This window comes from Periplaneta americana, chromosome 9, assembly GCF_040183065.1.
Source record: "Periplaneta americana isolate PAMFEO1 chromosome 9, P.americana_PAMFEO1_priV1, whole genome shotgun sequence".
NCBI classification, from domain to species: Eukaryota; Metazoa; Arthropoda; class Insecta; order Blattodea; family Blattidae; genus Periplaneta; species Periplaneta americana.
The window spans coordinates 60,981,832-61,009,496 of record NC_091125.1 but is presented as its reverse complement, the minus strand read 5'-3'; the positions used below and the strand labels follow the sequence as shown (position 1 = coordinate 61,009,496).

General features: G+C 34.1%; 1 long non-coding RNA gene across 1 annotated transcript in view; it reads left to right on the top strand.

Annotated features, from left to right (window-relative positions):
• Window positions 1–26,703, top strand: part of LOC138705656 (uncharacterized) — a 50,385-nt gene extending 23,682 nt beyond the window's left edge. The window contains exon 3 of the long non-coding RNA XR_011333714.1: window positions 26,670–26,703. This is a non-coding gene — a long non-coding RNA (uncharacterized lncRNA). The remainder of the gene's footprint in view (window positions 1–26,669) is intronic.
• Window positions 26,704–27,665: the final 962 nt, after the last annotated feature.

Sequence of the window (27,665 nt, the reverse complement as noted above, 5' to 3'; positions counted from 1 at the left end):
ATACAGTATATTAAAACCATTCTCCAATGTGACTCGCCGGTAAATGTTTCTAACGACATCTATAGCGGGCTCGGATCCGATTTCCAATAAAGTGGAGGTTTATCTCTCTTACACAGGAATTAAATATGTCCTTGTCCTGTGTTGTCTTGAGCAGTAGTCTTGTATCGTGTCATTATGGATCCCTGCCATTTGTGAATGTCAAAAATCTGTTCGTAGTCCTCACACGAATGAGTCCATGTTTTTCTTTTTAAATTTATTCTTCTCAAAGTTTTATAAACTGTAGATTCAAGTACCTAAAATCACGAAGTTCAATTTATTTCTTTGAAGTCTATTTCATTTGTTGGATAGAAGCTCCAATTATATAAGTACTAGTGGCTTGTGCAGCAAATACTGTTGCAAATTAAGTTCGTTAGACGTTCAAATAAAAATTTTTCAGATTTATTTTCAATGAAGAATACTTGTCTTTTTAATAGTTATTTGCTTCCATAATAATGAAACATACTCCCTCTGAATGGATTTTTTTAGGCCAAATACTTTTTCTTGAACCTATTCACCTTCAGTTTTTGAGTTTCAACGCGAAAACAGTATCAATGTCAGGACGATAGCAGTAGCTATTTCAGGTCATTGTGGATTGTAGGCAAAAGTTAAAAAAATGTCAGGTTTGCTAAGCTTTCGAACAATAGCATTTTCGTATAGCTCCTGCATGTAAAACTTGAAATGTAGAGCGTAAAATCATTTTATCCTACTATGAGATCTTGCTGAAATGATCTGGAGACTACAAAATTTTCTAGGCCTCTTATTTTATCAGTAAGTAATACCTTTTCATCTTTTCTTAGGAACTGTAATTTTTGCGCTCTCTCGAGCCAATACTGAAGACAATGACACATATCAATATCCACACTACACCGCCATTAAGTATATGAAAAAGACCCAACCCACTGGGTTAATAAGTATAAAAATATTTTATTTTTAATAACAATATTATTATCTTACTTAAGTTTTGTAGTTATATATAGCAGCCACTCAGTAAATTATAGAAATGAAGATCTAAATTAAGATATTCTCTACATTTACTTACATAACCACAAAACGTTTCACTTTCATGTCATCAATATAGCATCAATATTATGTACAATTAATGAAAAATAGATGCATCATGATATTAACTATAATAATATTTAATTTGTAATGGTAATAATGTCATCAAACCACCTCAAGTTTCGTAGATTTGAATATCCAATACACAGTTGTACTCAGAAAATTATACATTGCAGAATCAGTTTTTAATAATAAATTGAATTGTGCTCTAAATATGTTGGCAATCCTGCAGGTCATGCAGGTCATGGCCTTCGTGTAATAGCCTATTTGTTTATTGTAGTGTGTGTTTTGATCTGAAATTCAATCAAATCGGCCGTGATTCGATAAAATTAGTTCTCAAAACTGACAACAGATGAATTTTGGAAAATAGGAAAATTATGTAGGAAAATTGACATTCCACTGAAAACTACTACTTTTCCGAAAAACTTTGGATGCCAGGCATGAAAATGAGGGGTCACTCATTAAAATCCGTTCAGCCGTTTTCCCGTAATTTCCATTACCAGTTCAAATTATATATATATATATAGATTTTATATTGAAAGGGCTTAACAGTAATTTTTGGAAGAGTATCTAAAAAAAACAATAAGCCCTGACATATGACTTAAAACTTATTTTGAAATTTGGCGTCGCACTTCTCATAATTACTCAAAAAGTCAAATTTTACTCTCTGCAAATTTATAAATGCATATCACTAAAATCTGTCTTGAAGACTTGATAGTTTAAATAAATGTAACTAGATAATACCAACAATAAATAGCCTAAGAAGATATAAGAGCGAGGCGGTTCAAGTTACATGTTTTTAGTATTCTGTGCTGCTCTTCAAACTTTTTTATTTTTTCAATTAATACATATACATAACAATAATTTGAAGTTGGAGTGTGACGCGTATTTGGTTAGAATTCTTGTTACTATGCAGATTTAGTTGGAAGTTTGGACGACATTAAGATTGCAAAGCACAAAAAAAATAAAATAAAATTCTGACGTAACCTGTCTTATTAAGCAAACGAGTTGGGAAATAGTACCACAGTCAGATAGCATACATTAAGTATCTTTCATACAGTAGACGTTAAACGTATTAATGAAGTCAGAGAAGGAGTTAAACTTAAAAATCCCTTAGAGTTTTCATTTTGGGACTTTGTACGTCATCTGAGCTGTTTCAACTTACAGTGCTTAATATCATAGACCTATCCATTTTGTCCTAGCATTCAGGTTTCACGATCATACAGCAGTAGTGACACTCACGTCTTAGTAGTCAGTTTTACTTTATCAATTTTAATCTGAGTGCATTATAAGTACTGTTACATCAAATGTTCAAGCCGAAGTTCAATCAGCTCTTGGGTAGGAAGTTCTGGATTAGAAAATTACCGAAATCTATCAATATCTAAGAGTTAAAGCTATCCTTTGTATGACTTACTAATAATGTTGTAAAGCTGCGGTGGACTACGTAGAATGGCAGTGTAAAATGCTGCAGTTTCCCTAGCAGCATTCAGGTACATCAAGTTTCTGCTAATTGCATAATATACCCGTACAACAGGCGATATTATCGATCACTGCCACTACAACCAAATCTAAAGTGATGAAACAAAATAAATTATTATTGAAATGACTATGTCTCGCATTGATATTTGTTAAACCGGGACGGACTGTAAAGAAAACTAACGTAATGTTTTATATTGTTTTATCATTTTGCTGAAATTTGTAGGTTTGTTATTTTCTTACCAATTTCTTTTCTGTCATTTTATTTAAATCTATACTAATAATAAATCTGTAGCCGAAATTTTTCTGGTAATTTTCGATTTTCCAAAAATAATTGGTCCTGACATATTATATAATTAACCACCCTGAAACCGGAAATCGCATTTTTGAAATTTTTGTTTGTATGTCTGTCTGTATGTTTGTTACCTTTTCACGCGATAATGGCTGAACCGATTTATATGAAAATTGGAATATAAATTAAGTTCGTTGTAACTTAGATTTTAGGCTATATGACATTCAAAATACTTTATTTAAAAGGGGGGTTATAAGGGAGTTTGAATTCAATAAATCGAAATATCTCGCTTATTATTGATTTTTGTGAAAAATGTTACATAATAAACGTTTCTTTAAAAATGATTTCCGATAAGTTTTACTCTTTACAAAATTTTGATAGGACTGATATTTAATGAGATAAATGAGTTTTAAAATTAAAATAACGCCTTCTAAGACGGTGCAATGAAATAACAAATGACTTCGTCTATAAGGGGCCTTGGACAGCAACAATCGAAAAAGGGGCCTTGGACAGCAACAATCGAAAAAGGGGCCTTGGACAGCAACAATAGAAAGCTATTAAACTAAGCCTACAGACAATGTTTCTGTGTTTGTATGAAGTAAGCTAAATTAACCGATTTGTATAATTAATTATTATTTCACCATTGGAAAGTGCCGTTTCTCTAGATGGACATACCGCTATAATGTTATTACAGTAACGTCTTAGTAAATTGAGGACAGGTAAGATTAAAATAGCTTTCTATGCACAGAAAATTTGATAGGCTTTTTTTTTGTACATTCGTTTTCTGTATTTCTTGAAATAATATTTATGTACACACTCATTTTAATCTCAGAGAATTAACGAACAACGAGAGTATTGATTTAGTATGCAGTAATAGTACGTTAGCTTAGCAATCCATTATTTTATAATTCAAATTTTAACTATGCTCAATCGAATCGTGTTAAAATACATAAAATAGACTATATATGCAATAAATGCAATGCAAAAAAATTGGGTAATGAGCCAAGCAGAATATGTTGCGCTGTTGTAAAAGTTGTTGCTTCTTAGATTCAAGAGCCCCCACAACAAATTAAAAGCTTTCTTATCGGAGTACACCCGTTATCAACGCACTTTTTATATAATATATAATATAATATAATATAATATAATATAATATAATATAATATAATATAATATAATATAATATAATGTAATATAATATAATATAATATATACTAATAATAAATATGTAGCCGAAAATTTTCTGGTAATTTTCGCTTTTCCAAAAATAATTGGTGTTAACATGTATAATTATTCATCCTGAGACCGAAAATCGCTTTTTTGACATTTTTGTTTGTATGTCTGTCTGTCTGGATATTTGTTACCTTTTCACGCGATAATGGCTGAACGGATTTCGATGAAAATTGAAATATAAATTAAGTTCGTTGTAATTTAGATTTTAGGCTATATGGCATTCAAAATACTTCATTTAACGGGACCTGAATTAAATCGAAATATCTCGCTTATTATTGCTATTTTGTGAAAAATGTTACATAACAAAAGTTTCTTTAAAAATGATTTCCGATAAGTTTTATTCTATGCAAAATTTGGTAGGTCTGATAGACTTTTAAAATAACAATACAATACGTTTTCACCGCCGCCTCAGATTGTAGCTTTGTTGTTCCTGCAGTAATTCCCATGTGCAAAATATAAAATTTTTGAGTAGGAAGAAAAAACACATTTATTCATTCCATGGCAATGGTACATAGGGGATCGTGAATTCTTACATTTTCGAAAGAAATATAATTACATATCACTGTTTATGCAGTATCACTATTTAAGTTATTTGAAGGTTTCAGAACCATAGTGGGCCAAGCGCCATTTACTGAAGACTTAGAAAACAAGGGTTAAAATTAAGTTATTACCATAATTCAATGGAACCATATAGCAAGTAATATAAAGTTTACACATTAAAACTAAATGATATGTCAATCTTCATTAAACTATTGCGTGTAATAACAAATAAGAAGCATGTTAAAGGAATTGTCATTGCACCATATGAGTGCTCTCTGGACCAAAATGATCGCAATTTAATTATTTAAATACAATTTCAATTAAGTAACATATTAAACGATTTATCCTTCTAACAAACACGAATGTTCCCTGGATCAAACGTCCTATTTTAATTATGTAATTACTTTATATTTATTTCTAACAGGTGCAGCGGAGCGCACGGGTACGGCTAGTTATTGCATAAATTAAAATGTTGCATCCTATAGGATAATTTGTCATTTAAGGGCTAAGAGTTTGTATAGGAAAAAACAGGTTAGTGTTGCCTTATTAGGAACAGAGTTAATTAGAAATGAGGTATCAAAGTTAAAGTTTTAAATTTATAGAAATTATGTTTTAGGTCGTCAGAAAAGTATTGGATTATGCAATATTCCTTGTTAAAATAAATTTGATTTTATTTTCAATCTCAGGTCCATCATTTAAATTAATATTGAAATTAATTTCATTACAATTCGAATTTACTGTCTAGTTGATTTATTTTCTTATATTCTTGAAGTAATGACTTAAGTTGTGCAGAATTACTTTAACTTTGTTTTACCGTATATGCTTAAGCCAGTGTGTCAATAAATTCATGACTACTGATAGAAAAATGCCTGTAATCTGTACTGTTTAAGATAAGTGACTTAAATTAGGTCCACAAGTCTGGAACTACTAACTATACAGTAGGTATGTTTCACATTTTACACATAGGTCTAATTTACCATTCACAGCAGTTATTATTTCAGCGCTCAATAACCGGCTGAGAGCCATATTTGAGTGTCTTACAGAGGCTTTTTGTTGGTTTTTATATGATTCTGTAACCTTTAATTAAATCAAAAACTTAGATTTCTATACATGCATTTAAAGCGTTTCTGGCCAGTGCTACCAATTCTACAACGATTAATTAAATAAAAAACTTAGATTTCTATACATGCATTTAAAGCGTTTCTGACCAATGCTACCAATTCTACGACGATTTCTACCATAAAACACCTGATATTCGCATTCTACCAAAACTCCCGGACTATTATTATATTACAAGGTCGCAATCTACTTCCTTCGCAAGAGATTTAAAGGCATGCTTCTTCCGTCGTAGGTTTATGGCACATAAAATAACTTTGTCGCTTCACAATGAGATCACAGACATATTAATAAGTAAGTTATGAATTTGCATTTTTGATAACAAGAGGTCACTTTCCGTAATCGTAATAAATATAAATGCACCAAATATTTAACGCAGTTGTCGTAGGAAAACTTGACTCCGTTTTGTTAAGATCTACTGTATGTAATTGCCAATCTCCAAAGTTAAAGTTACTAAGGTAACCGTAATTTATATATCATTTTGTTCACCAATTCACGGACATAAGATCGTTCTTAGGCGCTTCGGGCATTGCGAGAATTCTAACCTCTCCCAACGAAATGTGCTGGAAAACTTACCTCATATTTTGAAAGTGTGCGCTCACAAAGTGATTAAGTCGTATGGAGATAATTGGGTAGGACCATAAACTGGAAAAGCTTATACGATTAGTTTTTGAACGTTGCCAAGAAACGGTCGTAAAGCATCCGTGACGTAAGAGATTACTAGTCATGTCAAAAGAAGGGGAACGTTGATGTGAAATATATAACTTTAAAGTAGTCTTTTTAAGAAAAAGAATCGCTCTCTTTCCTTTCTGCTATCTTCAAAATGAGGTTGAGGATATAAATTATGGCATTTTCTCACATTCTCGGTTGTAAGAATATCATCTCTAATCCTAACTAAAAGAAATAGCTTTACTAATAACATTATCTAAATATTGGTAAATTTTAAATACAGGTGTTAAATATGAGAACATTATTATGAATTTATACATGAGGACTTTTTAAAATCTATATAAAATTAAGGATTTCCTGGAATGGTTTTGAAAACTGCTTGATCAACTTCTCATTTTCCATGCAATAAGCTACAAAATCCTCCGCAGTCTATATGACGCCACGGAACGTAGAGAAACGTGTCTAGCACAGTGCGCCTGTTCTACGTTCCCAAGATGAAGGCATTTGTCGGACGTTGCATGCGTGCAATTCACCTTAGTGTATTATGACCTACTGCCCAATTTACATTACATTAAAATACGTTATTTTATGGGCACTCTATACATTGAAATTCTTTACGAGTAGGACTTCAAGATTTATTATTAGCAGAGTGCTAACTCTTTTTTACTAAAAGACTGTTTCTAATTACAGCTTTTACAAGATTCATGCAACTAAATCCTAACTCACAATTTATGGTATGCGATGGAATTGTATAAATCAGTTAGAAGAAATTGTTCACTTAACTTCTTAACTTACATGAATAGTACCAACTCTTTGAAATCCATTCCTGAACATCTATTGCTCAATATTTTCTTGAAAATTGCCCGTGCCATTAGCATTTCATTTAAATTCAGATTCGTTCATACACACCTTTGATTTCATTTTCTCCATTACCATCTTCGTTTTAATCATTGGCGTAGCTCAGTCGGTTAAGGCGTTACCCTGCCGATCCGGAGTTGCGCTCGGGCGCGAGTTCGATTCGCGCTTGGGCTGATACCTGGTTGGGTTTTTTCCGAGGTTTTACCCAACTGTAAGGCAAATGTCAGGTAATCTATGGCGAATCCTCGGACTCTTCTCGCCAAATATATCGCTATCACCAGTTTCATCGACGCTAAATAACCTCGTAGTTGATACAGCGTCGTTAAATAAGCAAGTAAAAAAGAATATTCGTTTCTGATGTCCAATGTGGTTGTCGCATTTTTGCATATTTACATTCAAAGTTTGTTGGATTTCTGTAAGTCGAGTAGCAAAATGCGACTGTGGCTTGAACCCTGATAGAAATATAGAATGACAGTTTTTGTATGATTTATTTCTACATAATAATTAATGAAGATTCGTTGTTCAAATGTGTACTGAATTTTCATGAATTAAACTAAACTGCTCTGAACGGAAGTCAGCTGTATACTAATGCTGTTACTTTAATGTCCCTTCAGCCTGTGTTATCTTCCCATACTACGAAAAACACAACCGTCCTATGCTCAATTTAGGGGAAATGCACATACAATTTCCTCGGCAATCGCGTTCTATCCATAACAGTAAAAGGTTCACGGCAGAATTATATCGAGCAAAACCCGGTTTGTGACGAATGCTATCTATAAACAGACACTTTGTTGGTTTGGAACTGAATAATCACTTGAATTTAAAAACACACAAAATATATTCATCTTAATTGAGCTCTGCCTGTTACGCATTAAGATACTTATCCTTTATAGGTGATAAAACGCCTATAAAATATCATATTTTGCTTACCTTCATTCTAAAATCGAATATGGATTAATATTCTGGACGAACACATGTAGCCTAACGCTAAACATATTTTTGTTTTATAAATATAGCACTAAGAATAGTGCATGCATAAAAGTTTATCACATAAAAAGATTTAAAAACTTATAAATTTTGAACTTGCTTTGTGAGTGCATTCCTTCCCTGACAACATTATATGTTAGAAATCAAGATATATTTATTACTAATTCATACATTCGTAATATTTTAATACATGATACAAATCAGATCTCCATCTACACTCTGTTAGTGTCGATGATATGTAAAGGAATTCACCATTTGTATATAATCTTCAAAGCATTGCCTGATTATCTCAACAATTTGAAGGGCTAAATGAAGGACAGAAAAGAATTAACAAAATTTTTCCGCATCCATGCCTTCTACTTAACTGATGAACTGTTAATGCTTGTAAATTACGTTAATCTGCTTACTATATTATGTTAATAATTGGTATGCATTATAATGATATTTTTATATGATTTTTTATTTGTTACATCCTATATCAGAGTTGCACTGTTCATGGAATTTCTTTGCAGTACAGTCAATGAAATTAAATTGTAATTCTGAGTATAAATATTCTTTTAACACGTAAAAATACCCAGAGAATCTGTTTACAAAGGTAATAGTACTTGTTTTCAGTTTTCTATTCTTGTTAAACTCTGCAGTTCGTTGCATTGGATTGCAATATCAATAAGAGAGTAACTTTGCTATCTAAATTAGTTATGTAAATTTCTGAGTTCTTTGAATTGAATGTTAGAGGTGTAATATATGTTGCATGTCACCACATTCTAATCAATTAGACAACGACGGTAATGTATACAACAACACGTACTTAACACAGCTTCCTCGGTTAATGCTACTTACATGTAAGAAGTGCATTTGCACTTGGTATATTCACAGGAAAGTTGTCTTCGGTTTTAGTTCTGCTGCAAATAAAGCTATCACAAAACGCAGCTGCTTTGATTATGTCATAACTATTACGGCAATAAAATATATTAAAGATAAAATTCTATATAGCGAATATTATCAAACAAAATTCAAGATTCATGCAGTTACATTCACAAGTTTATATACCTCACTCCATATCCTTCACACATATGTTGAACAGTAATGAGCTAGCTGTCCACGGTGGTCTTGTGGTTATATGCTTGCTGAGGTTCACGAGTTCACACTCGGCGGAAGGCGATGGAACTTTAAGAGTTATAAAAATACAGAGCATGACTAATTTGATATGATATGATATAATATTTATTCATCTATCATACATCTGTAAGACAGACCTGTTACAATTCTATATTACCCCAGATCTGCCTTACTTTACAATTTTAATCACCTATGCAAAGTCTCACAACCAAAAAAAATAAACAAAACAATAAAAACCACACACACATACACACTACAAGATCAATTTAATACACCATTACTTTTAACCTTCTCTTCCCATTTCATCTTCACTATTATAAAAAAATTTGCCCAATTTATTTAACTCCCTTATATTAGTTATATTACATATTTTCTTATATGTTACATAACTATTCACATTAAAAAAATTACTATTTATCCACTTTTTCCTTGTATGTCTGTTTCTTGACATTCTAATAATATATGGAACGCGTCTTCTCCCATGCCGCAAAGGGGGCAGATATCCTTCTCTATGGTACCCCTTTTGTTTTTCAATTTCCATATTCCTAGCCTCCACCAAGGTAAGCCCATCCTCACTTTCCTACTATTTATTCTGACATATTCTTCTTGTTCCCATGACGTTTTATTATCCTTATAGTTACTTAATTTTCTTAATTCGTTGAGATTTTGATATAATTCCTGTCTTGTGCTTTCATTACACCTCTCTTTTACGGTTTTACAAATTACATTTAAATTCATTACTCCAATTTCATTCTATAACCATCCTAGACCTAATCTACTCATAAAGTTCTTTAAATATTCTAGCTAATTTGATTTCAAATTCGTGTCCCGAAGAAACTGCAAACACTTCTTTTCAATGGCACTATCCTCCTTCTCCATAATATGATCTAAGAATTTTATTTTCCTTACTAGTATCATTTCCATAATACTATCTACCCCCAGTTCGAATCTGTATGACTAATTTAGAAAGGAAAGGAAAGTGTTCACCGTTGTGGAGCAATGATTAGAATACCTGACTATTAAACGAGCGGGCCCAGGTTCAAGTCCTGTTGGGACAAGTTATCTGTGTTTTTTTTCTGTGGTTTAGTGCAAGAACTCTGTAACCCCCACATAGCTTGTTCTGAGTAAATTTAAGTTAAAGAAAAATATTGTAAGCATTGTATGTAGGCCTATAGGCCTATAATGGGAACGCGGTATGTTGTCTCTCTTCTATCTCTGAAGTGGTTACTTAGACCTTCATGACAGTCACAGTAACAGGAGTGATAAATAAGAGGTTTAGATCCACATTAATAACATTCTCTTTTTTTTTTTAGGATTTCAGAATTATTGTACTGAACCGCAGAATTGCTGTGTATCTTTCGTCGTTGGACCTAGGACTCATTTCGCCATCAGTTATTTACATGTCATTATAATCATTACTATAGTCCGATGCACAGAGCAGCGTGCTTATACGAAGGCCTATAATCTTATAGAAAAAATTACCGGCTACCATACGCCAAGTCTTCTTCGGAAGATTTCTTTTGATTTCGTGATAGTTTGTCTTCGCCTGAAAGAAATTCTTGTGCACTACTCCGCTTTTTTTTCCTATATTTTGTCTGTTTGTTGTTTTTTATGTCTGATAATCACTGCTCAACAAAATTAAACATAGGCCTTACTTACTTACAAATGGCTTTTAAGGAACCCGAAGGTTCATTGCCGCCCTCACATAAGCCCGCCAGCGGTCCCTATCCTGTGCAAGATTAATCCAGTCTCTATTATCATACCCCACCTCCTTCAAATCCATTTTAATATTATCCTCCCATCTACGTCTCGGCCTCCCTAAAGGTCTTTTTCCCTCCGGTCTCCCAACTAACACTCTATATGCATTTCTGGATTCACCCATACGTGCTACATGCCCTGCCCATCTCAAACGTCTGGATTTAATATTCCTAATTATGTCAGGTGAAGAATACAATGCGTACAGTTCTGTGTTGTGTAACTTTCTCCATTCTCCTGTAACTTCATCCCGCTTAGCCCCAAATATTTTCCTAAGCACCTTATTCTCAAATACCCTTAACCTATGTTCCTCTCTCAGAGTGAGAGTCCAAGTTTCACAACCATACAGAACAACCGGTAATATAACTGTTTTATAAATTTTTGGACAGCAGACTGGATGATAAGAGCTTCTCAACCGAATAATAACACACATTTCCCATATTTATTCTGCGTTTAATTTCCTCCCGAGTGCCATTTATATTTGTTACTGTTGCTCCAAGATATTTGAATTTTTCCACCTCTTCGAAGGATAAATTTCAAAATTTTATATTTCCATTTCGTCAATATTCTGGTCACGAGACATGATCATATACTTTGTATTTTCGGGATTTACTTCCAAACTGATCGCTTTACTTGCTTCAAGTAAAATTTCCGTGTTTTCCCTAATCGTTTGTGTATTTTCTCCTAACATTTAAACATAGGCCTATATTTTGTTAAAAGATAAAGAATGGGCGATTCTTATAGAATTTTGCGTTCTGATTTCGGATCTGTTTTCACAATTTTTCTATCACCCAGGATGTTTTAGTAATTATATGAAATGTACTTCAGATTGTTCTAGTATTGATACCTTGTAAAAGTTTACCTAAAACCATATTTATTTACCTAAAATGTATGTGAAATAGATTTTAGACTATACTTCGCTTGAGAAACATCTCTTTTAAGTGTTCAGCTGTAGTTTGACAGAATATCTGGGCTCCAGTTTTCCTAGTAGCGCCTTTCCATTTCAGAAAAATCCTGATGAAAACGCTCCCTATTTTCATCACTCACTACCCGAAGATTTTGAGGAAATGAAAAATAGATGAGAATCCAAGAAGTTATTTTGAGAGATATGACACCCCATCACGTTATGGTTCTGAATCAGCTCTCTAACAAGTTCTCTGTAATCTTCTAAACTGTGCTTCCTAGAAAGTACCAGTCTGTTGAATGAACCTAGGTTCCCGGCATGTCATTGGAACTGGAAAAGGAATATGACGGGATCCTTTTAGCCAACCAGTTAGGCCAATAGAATTACATGGAGCATAACAGATTTCAGGGGCCCAGTTCATGTCCTCATTTATTTTGCAACCAAAAGAACACTCGTAAGCCCTTCTAACTAGAGTAGTAAAATTCACCTGTTTGCTTTGAAAGTTAATTAACCACAAACGCAACAAAAATAATTATTACACAGTATTTTGAGGTATGTTTCACTTTATAAGATACTTTTACCACACTTAAAATTAGGACGAAGAAAACACGGGTTATGAAACTTGTTTCATGAATGTAAATTTCAAATTAACTGAGAATTAATACTAAATCTCGCAGTCTTATGAGGAATAAAATTAATTTTTATGAATTCTGACTTCACAGGCAACAGTGATTAAAATTATAGGTCAATTGTTAAAGCAATGAAAATGAAATATTTGAAATATTTTCTTTCCATTAGCATGTTAAGGACTTTACATAGCAATAAAAATGAATCACTTTTTCTAAAATAAAAAAAAATTGTTGGTGTTAGAAAAATTCTGACTTCATTTTTGGAATCCGCAGGTGTTATTACATAAAAAACAGTAGAAATTATACATTTATCAAAATCGTTGTTGACCAGTGTAATAGAAGAAGTGTGACATATAATATATAACAAAGATATGTTCAAGGGATAGATTAGGTGCAGAATACATATCCTTTCCATAGTCGTGTGAACCAGAAGCTCTGTTGGTGAAGCTCTCGCCTGTGATGACTGCGGACGAATTCAAATTCTGGCGGAGTCGTATTTGTAGCGGACAAAGCCAAGGTTCCGCAAGATTTTTTCTCGGGATTTTCCCGATTCCCTCCATCATTCCATCACTCACCGTTTCGGGTCGCGTACCATAAGATCATTTCATTAATGCATTTCAGTATTATTATTTTCATCTGAAGTCTAACACGACATTTTCTCCAGATGGCAATGCTTCCTTCACCAGAAAATAAAAACAGCTTCCACCAGACATACATAGGCCTACCATACACACATAAGTGTTCTGCCCATGGGCAGGTCTTTCATTGCAAACTCAGCATTCAGTAGGTAATTAAATAGTCGATATTCTCTGCTGTGGAATTATTCATGAATAAGATATTCTCATGTTTTTGCGTATAAGCATACAAAGTGCGCTGAAGAATTCCATCCGTTTATAGCTCGTGAAAATAGTAATATGCGTTACAATAGCGGTATGTTGACGTTTTCATGGTCGAGGAAAAGATTGATAAAGCGAAACGTAGTTGAGCGTTTTTAATTTCCGAGAACATGAAAACAAACATACCGCTCGTATATCGTACATTATTTTGTGCGAAAATCGTTTATTACATACCTGAAAGACGAATTTCTAATTAGTTTCAATGAAATCTCCATGTTGGTTTCCGTTTAATGACGGCAACTTCGGAAAACCAAAATATCTTTCTTCAACATTGTTGCTATAAAATGTTTTCTGTGTTTACTATACTCCAGCAGGCCGTGATATACGTCTGTCTTCCCCCCCCCCCCCAGTCTATAAATGCGAACTTAAAACAAACGGTAAGGGTATGTAATGATTTATTTTTCATTTTAATATTTTAACAATATTATTTATATAACATATTTCAGTAATAACATCGGCATCTGGAATCTTGTTGATTTTTTCACGGCTTCCTTAATGTTACTTGTATCAGGAATGCAATAAGTTTCGTGGAGTAGTAGATTTTACTTAATTTTTGCAAATATTTAAAAACAATAATTAACATTGCAATTTAGGTGAAATTGCAGTGGTAAGTTTCCAATTTATAATTATTATTATGTTAAACGTCTCTAAAAATAATATGTTAAAAGCCTAAAGCAGTAAAATGAATGTCGCGCTTAAGCGGTAAGAAGAGGGAAATTGTTATGTGTGTTACGTTGGGAATACTGAATGTGGTATTTCACACTTACCGCGTATTGGTTCTGTGCGGAAAATAAGCAAATACGCACGATCTCGCACAAAAGTGCTTTATGCATCCTAATCCTCAGAAGGAAGAGATGAAATAAGTGATTGATTTTACGATTAGATTTCAGTCCCACCTAGGTGGTACCCGACGGAAAAATTGTCGTTTTACAGGTACTAGTAAGGGGCTCCACAAACAGTCGTAGATTTACCACTAGGCATACTGACTACACTTGATTAGCCAGCAGGTACCGGTTAGGGGCAATACAGTGAACATTACACGTACACTGTGTTTCTGGTTTGCTTTACCGCCCTACGGCATGTGGAGCGGCCGATGCTAGTGTACCGTCTACAGCGCACTTTGCTCTCCGATTCCCCTTAACGTAGGGCGTACCCAAGCCTGTTACGCAATTGTGCCATTACTGTGAGTACAGCTTCATTTGAGATACCGCATAGAATGACTCGCTGTTTGACTCTAGAATAAAAAGTGTTTATGTGCAGGACATATTATATGAATAGGCTCGCAGACTCTGTACGGAGTTCATTGCGAAATTTCCGAAAACTCCATCGATGACGAGGCAGGCAATATATAAGATAATGAATACGTACAGTACTCATGATTCAAACGTAACTGTTATTCATTCCAAATTCCATGAATTAGAGTACGCATTTAGGTGCACTAAAATTTAATATTGTTTATAGGCAGGCAGTACATGAACTGGTGAATAAATTTGAAAACACGGTGTCGGTATTGAACAAAAACACGCCCTAGAAACATACAAGTATTAATAGAGGTCAGGTTAGATGAAATTTTCACTATTCTCGAGCACACAAAAATCCCTAAAAAATCAGCGCAGCAGACTGGCGTGTCTAAAATTTGTAAGAAACTAAAACGTTTATTATATCTTAAGTCTTATCGCTATATCTCTGCATGGTCTGAAAGAAGGCCATTCACGTTTTCAACTGAATTATTGCATTTGGTTTTAGGAACCGAAATATAACACAGAGAAATTACAAGAATTTCAATTTAAAAATTAATTGGTGAGAGTGAAAGGGAACATTAACGCGATATTCCACTTGTGTGGGGCGACAATTTTCAGCATCTAGTATAAGATAAGTGTTTCTTTACAGTTTAATTGCGCTGTTACGGTACTAATTCTGGCGGCCGCAACCGCAGTTTTCGCCGAGGACCCGCGCGCTGGTACGTCGGTAAACCAAACAGATAACAACTCTGTAGATACAGGCCGTCCTCACTCGATATTACCGAAGCTCGTACATTTCGTCTTGGAACAATTGTTTATATGAAATGAAGTGAAGGAAAGAAAATGAAGTGCAATTTTGGTAGAATGAAGTGTGTAATGTCGCGATAAACGGGAGAACTCTGAAAAATATTCTCATCCCTCCCCCGAGCGTGTCTACCACAGTATCATTCAATAAACTTCAAGAACTGAACTTGACTTTGCGGAATGATAAGCTCGCGTTAATGATTCTCTTACATATCGTCAAAAAATAATGAGATGTGCAGACTTGAGAATACGACGTTCATAAGGTAAAAGAATTTATGTGATGTGTAGAGGTGAATAAAACTGAAAATAATGCAGGATGTTAGAAAAACAGAGAGAGTTAAAAGGCGTGGCATTGAGAAAAACTATAATACAGCAAATTTTATAGCCTAAAACATTTTATAGTACTACTTTAAAGGATTTCTTGGGGGAAAAAATTACATTTTCTTATTCTTGTCTTGAACACGGCATTACATCTTTTAGTACTAACGTACTCTCAGCATCGCTATCAAAATAGCATCAAGATGGTTACTCTATATAATATCCACATGCATTGTATTTGTCCTGTCTTCTTCCGCGCTGGAGTCGGAGAGATAAGTGAGATGTTGCAGTGGAGTTAGTGAGGTTAGGATGCTTCATCTTCTACATCGTAAATGTCACCGTTTTAGGAGAGGAAATACAGCTACATAGCTAGAACCGTGGCAGCTCCACTATAATACGGTCGCGTATCTTACGGTGCTGGGAGAGAAACTACCGAGCTACTCGTAGGGTTGTTGAACGATATGGAACAATATATCGACGAATTTCTTACATTCTGGCATCTACTAACTTGTTCGATTAGCTTACGTCATGCAGAGTTTATTGAACTACAAGATAGAGAACTGTGGGAACTGCACTATTACAAGGAGAAGAGAAACGAAAAATTTAACCAAGCACGTGGACAAATATTCATGTATGAGAAGACTATGGTACATGTTTGCTTTGTTTCGTGATTTTTAACGATTATAAATTTAATGTCCCTGTGAGAGCATAGAAGTCATTGTAATACTGTATAGTCGGTAAGAGGACGGTGGTGGAATAAAATAGAGGAAACCCGATGTATTCTTACATGTGCATGACTGTTTTGTCCACCACAAATTTCACGTTATTTCCCGCGATGCTAAGCCTTATTCTTCTGATAATAAGATGTCAGCGACAAATGTGGAATATATTTTTCTATAGACAAATTATTTTACTTTCAAATTATGCATTATTAACTATTCACTTAATATGCAGCAATAACACATTTGCAATTACAATAATATCTAATAAATATTTTAATAGAGTCTTGTTAGTAGAACAAATAATTACATTATCATGAAAATTATTGCTATAAAGTAATTTTAAATTTTTTTGGGTTTTCGCGATGAATGTTATCGGAATTAGTAAATTCGGATTCTACAAAAGGCCAAGACAAAATTGGAACTACAAGTGATATTTTAAATAGTGTTAAAGTTACGTTTTACTCATTATTACTTGTCTGTTCTCAAATTCGAATTCTGCAATGAAAGGACAAGACAAAATTGAAACTACAACAAGTGACATTTTTAGATCAGTAGCAGGTTTCGTACAAAAGAAATACATTAGGAATAAGTTAATAGAACAGTAAAACTGTTTAAAATGTAGATAATAATGCATGTTATATATTATGATGAGACTGGGTGACGCAAGAGTACTTAGGAACATTCAGTATAAGGTGATCAAAGCTCCGCTATACCGACATCGTTGATTGCTGTCGCACTCTGCAAGGCAGCCAAGATACACGAAAGTCATTTGTGCTTAGCACACAAAGAATATAGACCATGTGTCTGCGTTTGTTGTATCAATGCCTCAGCCGTTGGAAAACGTATGATGAAGTTTTTAAACCTGTGTTATTACAAGTCCAGAAAAAGGAGTAAAAATCGGGACGAAGACGCAGGTATCAGTTATAACGGTACAGTTTTGGAATGGATCACAAGATCCAGAACTGGAATTTTGCTTGATGATAATGACTGTCATTTATTTAACCATTCCAGACATTTGCAATTAACTGTCATTAATCGGATCTTGTTTCTCTTACTCTCGTTGCAACTTGCGTTTAGTTCAAGCGTTTTAAAATATTGCTAGTAATGTTAACAGAAAAAATAAGAGAAATGTGACATTGATATGTGACAGCAATAATGCTTAATATTTTTGTTGGTATCAGTTTAAACGTTTTGCAGTGTTCTTCTAACTTTAATATAACAGCTTGTTAGTAATGGTTAATTAAACTGCAATTACAGCAGACACAGCCAGTCGTCACGCGAAACGCAGCAACAGCACACACAGTAGCAGCTCCCTCGTCATCTGTTTGCTTTGTTTTTCTGTTAATTACTCTTAGTACCAATGTTGTCGAGACCCTTGTCGTACAGAATCGCGCGCGCTGCAATGCAAGCAGTTGTGTTCCAACCCTTCCCACTCAATTATTGCACAGTCAAACGAGTTACTTGCAGTTCTAGAAATTGCTGTTACCACGAAAGCCAAGTATTATTTTCATTATCCGAGTTGTAATAATAAGAGACATGGAGAAAGATCTCCATTCTTAGATATTTCAGGTTTTCATGATTCATGGTTTTGCAATTAGTGAGGTACAGTTTCTCCAACAATTCGGAGCTACTTGTAAGTTCAGTCCCGAGAATAGTATTGCTGTAGTCCTGAATGGATCGCCTACTGTCGAGTCCGTTAAATTAAGCTTGGCGTTTTTTTTTTATCTTTTGTTCGTACTGTACGAATCATGACAGAGAAAATATTATGATTCTAAAGACTCTATTCAGAGATTTTCTCGAAAAAATTTGTTTAGACATATTTCTGCCGGCCTGTTTTTCTGCGGTGATTTCTTCTAAGCTATTGGTCTGATTTTGTTAATATTCATTATCTACTAGTCAATTTTTGTTAGGCAACGATGTATATGGAATATAACATTTTTAGTTTAAAATTAATGGATTTTTATTTCAAATCAAAGACTGTCAATGACGCTCAAATTCAAGTATTGTCACAAGATGTTTTCTCTCTGATTAGTCATTCATTCATTCATTCATTCATTCATTCATTCATTCATTTGATGTTCTGTCCAAGGGCAGGTCTTTCACTGCAAACTCAGCTTCCTCCAGTATTTCCTATTTTCTACCTTCATCTTTGTTTCCTCATATGATCCATATATCTTAATGTCGTCTATCATCTGATATCTTCCACACCGAATTCTTCTCCCGTTCACCATTCCTTCCAGTGCATCCTTCAGTAGGAAGTTTCTTCTCAGCCAGTGTTCCGACCATTTCCTTTTCCTCTTCCTGATCAGTTTCAGCATCATTCTTTCTTCATCCACTCTTTCCAACACAGCTTCATTTCTTATTCTGTCTGTCCACTTCACACTTTCAAATTCTTCCCCATATCCACATTTCAAATGCTTCTATTCGCTTCTCTTCATTTCGTCGTAATGTCCAATGTTTCTGCTCCATACAATGTCACACTCCATACAAAGCACTTCACTGGTCTCTTCCTTAGTTCTTTCTCCAGAGGTCCGCAAAAGATGCTCCTTTTCTTATTAAAAGCTTCCTTGACCATTGCTATTCTTCTTTTGACTTCCTGGCAGCAGCTCATGTTACTGTTTATAGTACACCCCCAAGTATTTGAAGCTGTCTACTTGCTTTACTGCACGCTCGGGCTAGCGTCTCTTACCCGCGGACAAGACACAGCCTTAGCGTGCAATCGTCGCTGCTGGCGGGTATGCTGCCTCTTTATCCCTTGTGCACGATGGAGCAGAGTTCCTTACCCTTCATGCACTCTACCCAATTCAGCGAGTGCTGACGACCACTGTTATACTGCCTCATTCAGAATTTGCAAGTATATCTCCTGTTTTTTTTTCCTACGACAATGCTCTTTGTCTTATTTGTATTTATCTTCATCCAATACTGCTCACAGCTGTAATTTAGCTCCAGTAGCATATGCTTTAGTATCAATTCCTTTTCTGCTAACAACGCCATATCGTCAGCAAACTTTATCCTTGAAAAAAGTTTTCCTAAAATATTTTATTTATGTCAGAATTATCTCTACTTCCAGTTGAGAATATATTGAAGCCCATACTACTGAGCAGGTAGAAGGTGAAACAGTCTCTTGTCCCGCGTATTGTTAAGGGGATTACAGTTGACAGTAATAAAACATTTGTTACTCGTCAATGAATCTCTCGAAGACAGATTATTTAGAAAATAGTTTTCTTTATAATATATTTTAGCATTCAAGTCAATTTTAAGTCCAAATTTTCTTTAGACAAACAATATTAGAAGTAATTAGAAGTAAATGGCTCTTTTATTTAGACCTATTTTTATGCAGAATTAGATTATCTAGAGCCAAATATTCCGGCTTTTTCACATTGAATTTATAGACCTAATTAAAATTGGGCAAGCCCGTGGTAAAGGCACCACAGGGATTTTCTCCGGGTACTCCAGTTTCCCGTGCCATTCGAATAATCCTCGATCATCGTCATTAATAATTAAGAGTGTAATGCAGACCCACCGCCTCTGGTGCACTCTGAATAGTCCCTGACGAAATAAGTGGTCTACGCTTCTTGGCACTAGCGACATCTATGTTCCACGCTCTTAAAGTCGGGGCGATTAACGGCTAGTTAAGGACCCTGTCAGTGCACACTGAAAAAGTTAAGCGAAATATTTTACTTTTAGGAATATTTGTGTGTTTTTTTAAATGTCAGTCTTAGAAAATAAATTGAATTATAAACAGCAATGTCATTCACAACGTTATGAAGTAACTAAATTGTTACAAAACATGTAAAACGTATGAAACGGAAGCGCGTCACATTCGTGACACTCATTTTTTTTTCGTGGCTAACTCTAAAGGACCTTAGAGAATACGCCATTCTTCCAAGTTCAAAACGATACTACCCTCATTATGGAATCTGAAAATAGTTGTATTTTTTTACCTTTTATTTCTGTCGACTATATTCACGTTTTTATTGGATATCAATGGCTTCTGTGGGATTGTCAATTTATATTAAATGTGTATTTTTCTCTCTTTTTTTCTTTCTTATTTATTTTTGCTTTTGTGTTGTATTTATTGGTTTGAATTAAGTTACTGTATTTAGTAAACTGTCCTTCTAAATGTTATGTTATATTATTGTCTAAGACCACACCGTAAACAAGCCTGGCTCTTACGGTAGTGGCTAGAAACATTTTTGTTTCATAAATTTAATTTGTACTCACTAGCTAGCTAGTTAAATAAAGAAAATAAATAAAATATACTGTTTAGAATAAATTGACTCTTACATGGTTGCAAAACGCAATATTTTTATAATCTTCTATTTTTAGGACAGTAGTCGGCTAGTTGCGTTAGCCCTTGATGGGCTGTCGCGCAACGGAAAAAAAGTATAGATATTTATTTATTTTATAATAAAATTCCACTGTTAGAATCGCCAGTTTCTGATATATTATAAACTTTTAGTGATCTCTGGCACTGATCTTCATACAAAAGTTAGCAATGTAATTTATATAGTGTACAAAAAAGTAAGTGTGGGCAGAGACAAAGTTCATAGTTAGACCTATTGACATAATATCTATCCTACCTTACTACATAAAATTAATTTTACCCGTAATAACCTATTTATATTAATGTATGTATTTTTATTTTTGTGTACATTTGCAAGTAGCTATATTTTAGTGTATATTTTATACGTATTGAGCTCAACTTATGATTAATTTATTAGTGTTTTATGCAGTGGTGTATGATTATAGGTGAAATGAATGAGAACCAATGGTAATTACCCTACTGCTTAAATGATAATAATATCCACATTTATTGATGATGAATACTTTCTTTAATTGAAAAAAAATATTATTTCTAAATTTCCGTTTCTTAATAATTCTGCATCATTGATTTTAAATAATTTATATTTATTATAATGCAACGTAAAATGTCAGTTCACATTTCTTCGTAGTACTCTTACCTATGTTGTAATAAGAGGGTTGTAAGAATGCTCGTTATTGAAAGAGCCCCTTAATGAAACTCTCTTGCACCGTGCTGACTACTTGGCCCACGAATCTGACTAATGTGGATGAAGGATATGGTGCGATTTTTTTAAATAGATTTTCGTAGGGCTTTCATTTAACAAACCGACGTTTAAATCTCGAGACTGACAACTTGTACTTATATATCGACTATACGCTTCACTTGTAACTACAGTTACTTGTAAATCGTATTCAGTGTTCATATTGTTAAAATTATGAGCAAGAAATAACGTAAGAAAGATAATGAAACACTTCAGCACTTTCAACGCCTCGGGAATTCGGTTATAAAGAATAAGGCTAATAGCTTATCTGATTTTATTTTCGAATTAATTATTTTAATACCCACAGATTGTCTTGCTTTGTGATGGCGTTGTGTGTAGTAAAATAAAGTCTAGACTACATCCTCCACTAGCTTAAACACTTATTCTTATCCTATTATACGTGATGGTATCGAACCAACATAAAAACGGTAACAGTGTTTAATACGAGACCATCAAGTCGGGATCTTTCAGGTCCCCTTTACTTATAATTCGTTGTAGCATTAAGCAACATTGGAATGGTATTAAAAGAAGAATGGCTTAATGATTTCGTCGAAAATGGTCGAGATAATAAGAGAATTAGTCTTTTAACATCTATGAAACATCAGAAACAAAAACTGAATATATTTATTCTATCTTCATCCAATTTACAAACACTTTTCTCTCCTAGAATCGCCTCAAGTGAAAAGTAATATTACCGACAATCTCGGCTCTCCTGAACATGCAGAGTCATGGCTCTGTACTCTTTTCTTGAGACTTTGGCAATGTCATCACGGGCTGTTGAAGAGCTTCAATTCGAAATACTGCCATCTATTTTAATGTGAGAATATCAAGAAATCAGGATTTACGTAACTTCACTTACTTTAAAATCTTCCATTAGGCCTTATATTATTATTACAAACCATGATAATTACGTTTAGAAAATGAAGAAATAAGAAAGATGCTGAATATACATCTATGAAACAATTTGTGCGTGACAAAAATTTGAGGGATACTTATATGAAATCAAAGAACTAGAAATATTTTAGAAAAACTAAGAACTGAACCAGTTGTTCAATATAAAAATAATTGTAAAAGTAAATGGAGTTGAGGCAGGATCTGGAATTATTTGTCAAAAGGAACGAATGAATTAATATTGATGAGGACTTAATATTTCCGTCTGGTCAGTTTATTACTACTACCAATGAACACGATAACAAAATTGAAAAGTTCCCTGCATGAAAACTATGTTATTAACAGGAATCCTTCACTGATTAACTCCAGACGCCTTGTGTTGCGATCTGTCCTCTATGAATGTAAGCTTTAGATTGCTAAGAAAGAAGATACAGTGGTCACAGGATATCTTCAATCTTGAAGAGCTCTACGATACTATTTCGATTCCTGGAAGCTGTCTTGTGGGAGGAAGGGACTGATGTGGGGACATTACCTTTATGAAAATTATTCATATTGGCACTGCTGAAATTAGGAACATCCGCTCACTATCACTGTCACACTCAATTATTTCACTGGGATAGAGAGCGGTGAGCAGTTGATGTATTCAGTTTTAACATACACGAATAACAATCCGCATTACAGAATCATTTGTTTATATTTTTGTTTCTCCTTACTTCGCCCTCTCTGTAACGTAGGCCAGACTCAGATATATTGTGTCCCATGTAGTAAACCGAAGATAGTAGAAATGAATTACTTATGATGGAGTGTCCTAAGATTCTTTGATTTATAAGCGTTTAGAATTCATAGGAATAGATTATAATCGAGGGAGTAGAAAGTAGGTTTACGAAGTGATTTGGCCATGTTCATTAGCTATATGAGCGAAGAAAGATAACAAAATGCCACGTACCATCAGTTTACAACTATAGGACGCAAGATAGACATGCCAGGCCGGCAATGGGACGGAGGAACGCTCTCTGGAGGACACAGACCTCCTCATGCTCATTAATGGTCTTGCTCGGCAGTTGAAAAGAGTAAGATACCTAACATATTTTATCTGTACAAAGTTGCATTTATGAAAGCGATAGTTTCATCTTATAAATATGTTGTGTGTTTTCTGCGTCACGATTAAAGAAAAAACAGTTTACAGTAATAATATATGGGTTTCAATAACAACTGCTCAACTTTTACATAATAAACTCTTTGTTTTTCTCTACAAGAAGTGCAGAAAAGGGAATTAGCGTACTAGTGCCTTGTAAAATAAATATTGCCGCTTCTGTGTATTGTTATAGGTCTACGTAGGCCTAGTGTTATTTATTTCACCTCTATTCTTTTTTTTCCTTTGCCATTATGTCACATACGGACGAATGGCTGCACCCCAGTACAGGATCTTCGACGGACCTACTCTTAGTTGTATTAATATTTAAAGAATCGATGTTGTTACAATTAAATTAAATTTATTAACTGCACTCAATTTTTTTATTTTTAGCACGCAGAATATTTCTGCTTAGATGGAATGCTGCTTGAATCCTGATCATTGCTTCATAATTGTTTTCAGATATCACTTAATGTTATTTCTCATAAATATAATAAAAATATAATCTTAGATTAAACACAGAACGTGAATGTGAGGGGTAACTTTTAAATTCATGGAAATTATTTAGCTTTTACAGCTTGTCGTTTGTGGTATAGCAATTGGTAAGACTCAGGAGTCCCAATCAACCAAAAATCGGAATCCAAGACCTAAGATATCCTGAATGTGGTAGGCTATATTTATTCAAACTCCGCTTATATAGGTATATTATTAAAGATAATAAAATTTAAGAGTGTTGCTCTCGGAAATGTTTGGAGGTAGATACAAGTACGCGTTTATTATTAAATTTAGAACTAACGCTGTAAATATGACCCGGAAATATGTGGAATACCGAGATGCGTACAAGAAATCCCAAACTTGCTCGAGGTAATAAAGTTGTCTTGCAATTATAAAATTTCTTATGTACGAACCGACCTACTACTCAAGGCATGTAACTTATTCGCTCAAGTGACACTATTGCAGTACTGAATATTTCTGTAAGTGACGATTATGGGTGATATGTTCGTTTCGAAGCATTGAACAATTTTTCACATTTGATTCAAAGTACATAAATTTATGATATTTGATAATATTCACTAATAAACATAGTCAGATTTTGTTGGTAAACATTTTTCACATTTTTGGTGAAAATGGATAAAATATCGTACCCACGTTAAAACGTGACAGTAGTTTCGTAAAAATTTCGTGGTTATTTTTTTATTCCGCTATGTAATGCCATACACTCATACACAACCTTAATTAGCAATAATCCTATACACGGTATTGCATATTTTGCAACATTCATGACGAAATAAAGCTGTGTGTCTTTGTGTGTGTGTGTGTGTCTAATGCCTGCATGATTCGGGTTCCGCATATTGCGGATAGATGGTAGGACTGTGACCCATTTTCAATTTATACACTACTTCAGCGAGCCACGCTGTACATGATGTGTATCTGTGTGTCCTGTATTAGGGTGAGTGTAAGTGTCCGTGTAAATGTAGTGTAGAGAATGGGTGAGGAGGATGATGATGAGGAAGGGAGAAGGGGAAACCCGGTGCCGGCATGTAGCCTACTGCACCAAGGGGGTCGCCAGACTAACGTCCCCATCCGACGGACGAATCACTATCAACAGTGACGTATGCCTTCTCTTCATATGCACTGAGGAGAGATGTGTGCATATTGATGCACAATTTAGTGATTAGAAGATGTACACAGCAATCTCTCCTAGTCCCGAGGTGGAGACAGACGCGCTGCCACACGACGGACAAAATAAAGAGCTGTTATAATAATAAATCAGTCGTATCTTGAAAATAAACAATAAAAAATACTTAAAATACTCTGATCATTCATTAACGAAGTGGTTTCTTTTATAAAGACAATAAAATTGGCCTGTTTTGTTTAACATTGATTTTAATGTACAAATTGCAGTTACACCATGCCGTTGAGTGAAGCAAGTAGGAGTGATAAAAGAGAGACTAAAGGTTGTTTTTTACGGTGACAGCCACGCATGACAAATTGATATTTAGAGTTTAGGATTTGTTTAATGTCCCAGTGTTGTTTCTCTTTTAAAACAGACAAAGGCTTTAGTCCTGAGTCTTTCGACAAGGGAAAATGCTCGTTTAACGCGCCGTAACTCGGAAACCAGTAAAGATTTTGAGTAGCGTCAACTTTTAAAAGTAATTTCCATTATTTCTCAACATTTCTCTCGCTTTGATCTCCTACCTAAAGTGAAAAATAAAAATGTTTTCAGCTTACCAACTTTTCAACGTGTAAATGTGTATGTAAATGTCTACTTTTAACAGATCACTTTGAAGTTACTATTTTTTCTCTCTCTTTCTTTTCAAAAAAGATTTTGATTTCGAATTCTTTTCCTATGCTTTCCTTAGACATTGATCTATAAATCATAAAAATTCATTAACTATTGTAGGAGCTATGACGTGATAAATTTTAACGGAACCGGAAATTGGATATCTCCCCCCTCTCGCTCTGGTATTGCCGTCTCTCTCTTGCACGAGACGTCGTTTTCTCGCACAAGTCAGCGATATTACAACGCCGCTGCGTTGTTTAATTGGTTCTCGTCATATGCAGGAGATTTGCCGCTGAAAATAGTAAATTTTCCCTGAAGTATTCCAATCCAAAGATGGTGTTTATTTAAATGCAATAAATCTAGGACACTCAATTTATGACTTTTCTTTCCTTCAGAAAGAACCACAAAGTAACTTTTCATCTCTTTTTAAAGAGTACAGGGCAGGATTTGAACACATGATATTTTTGTCTGATAACGCCGATTATATGGAACCATTCGTCCATCTAAAACGTATATTTAGCAAAATTGCACAGGGCTTAGTAGGTCTAATGGTTGGAATGCAGTTAACTATTCGATTCTGAATTAGTTGGTTCATTCTACTATTTCAGCTTTTTAATATTGTTATTGTATTTTTTTCAGGTTTCATATCTACAGCCAGCAGCAAAGAATGGTGAGTTTTTTTTTAAGTATGGCTAGTATTATGTCTGAAATGAAATAGTTTTAAATTGCACAAGAGTAAATAGAGATTCGTTGCTTATTGGCTATTTAATTATTTTGACTGGAGTGTTGAACAGATGAAATATATTTAGATTAAAATAATTCGTTTTTAAAATGATATTTGGTTGCCAGAATACTTTGTTTATATCTTATTATAGAACATCATTAGTGATGACAAGTTAACAGTATAAGTTCTATATTTTATACCAGTAATGCTGACGTTTTCTGTATATTGAATGTCTGACTTAACATAATTATAACAGGTTGTTTCTTTTCGGTTATTCTTAGGGGCATTAATTAAAATAATTGAAATTCCACTTTTGTTTAGTTCAGGAGAGAAACAAAATCAACCAATCCTAAAAAGAGTGTCTTCATATTCGAGAGATAGTGAAGGGTCAGCAGGACCAAACAATGGTTACAATAAATCATACCATATCATTTGAGAGATATATAATCATATTGTTAATACTGTTTACATTGGTAGAACTTTTCGTGATTTTGTCCTGCTCCTTCAGCAAATTTTGGGTTTTACTTTAGGCTACAACAGACTCATTTTAAGAGATTTACTGTTCATAAGTTCGTTACAATATCTGTGTGGTTTGGTACACTGTTAAATGTTAGAACGAAATAAAATAGAAAGAAATATCCATTGGTTTGATTTTTAAATTCATAGAAATTAATATCAATAAAATTTGAAATGTAACACATGTAACGTTAAATAGTACAATACTAGGGCTATAAACACTTTTACTATTACTACATCCTACCATAAACCATTCATAGTCACTATACTAACTTGTTTCTAACATGTATTGGCTAATAGGATACCTGCACCGCAATAACGAAGAATAACCTGCCTTTAATATAAGGTATCCGAATGCTTAAGAGCAAGTATGATCTTAAGAATTAGCTATCGTG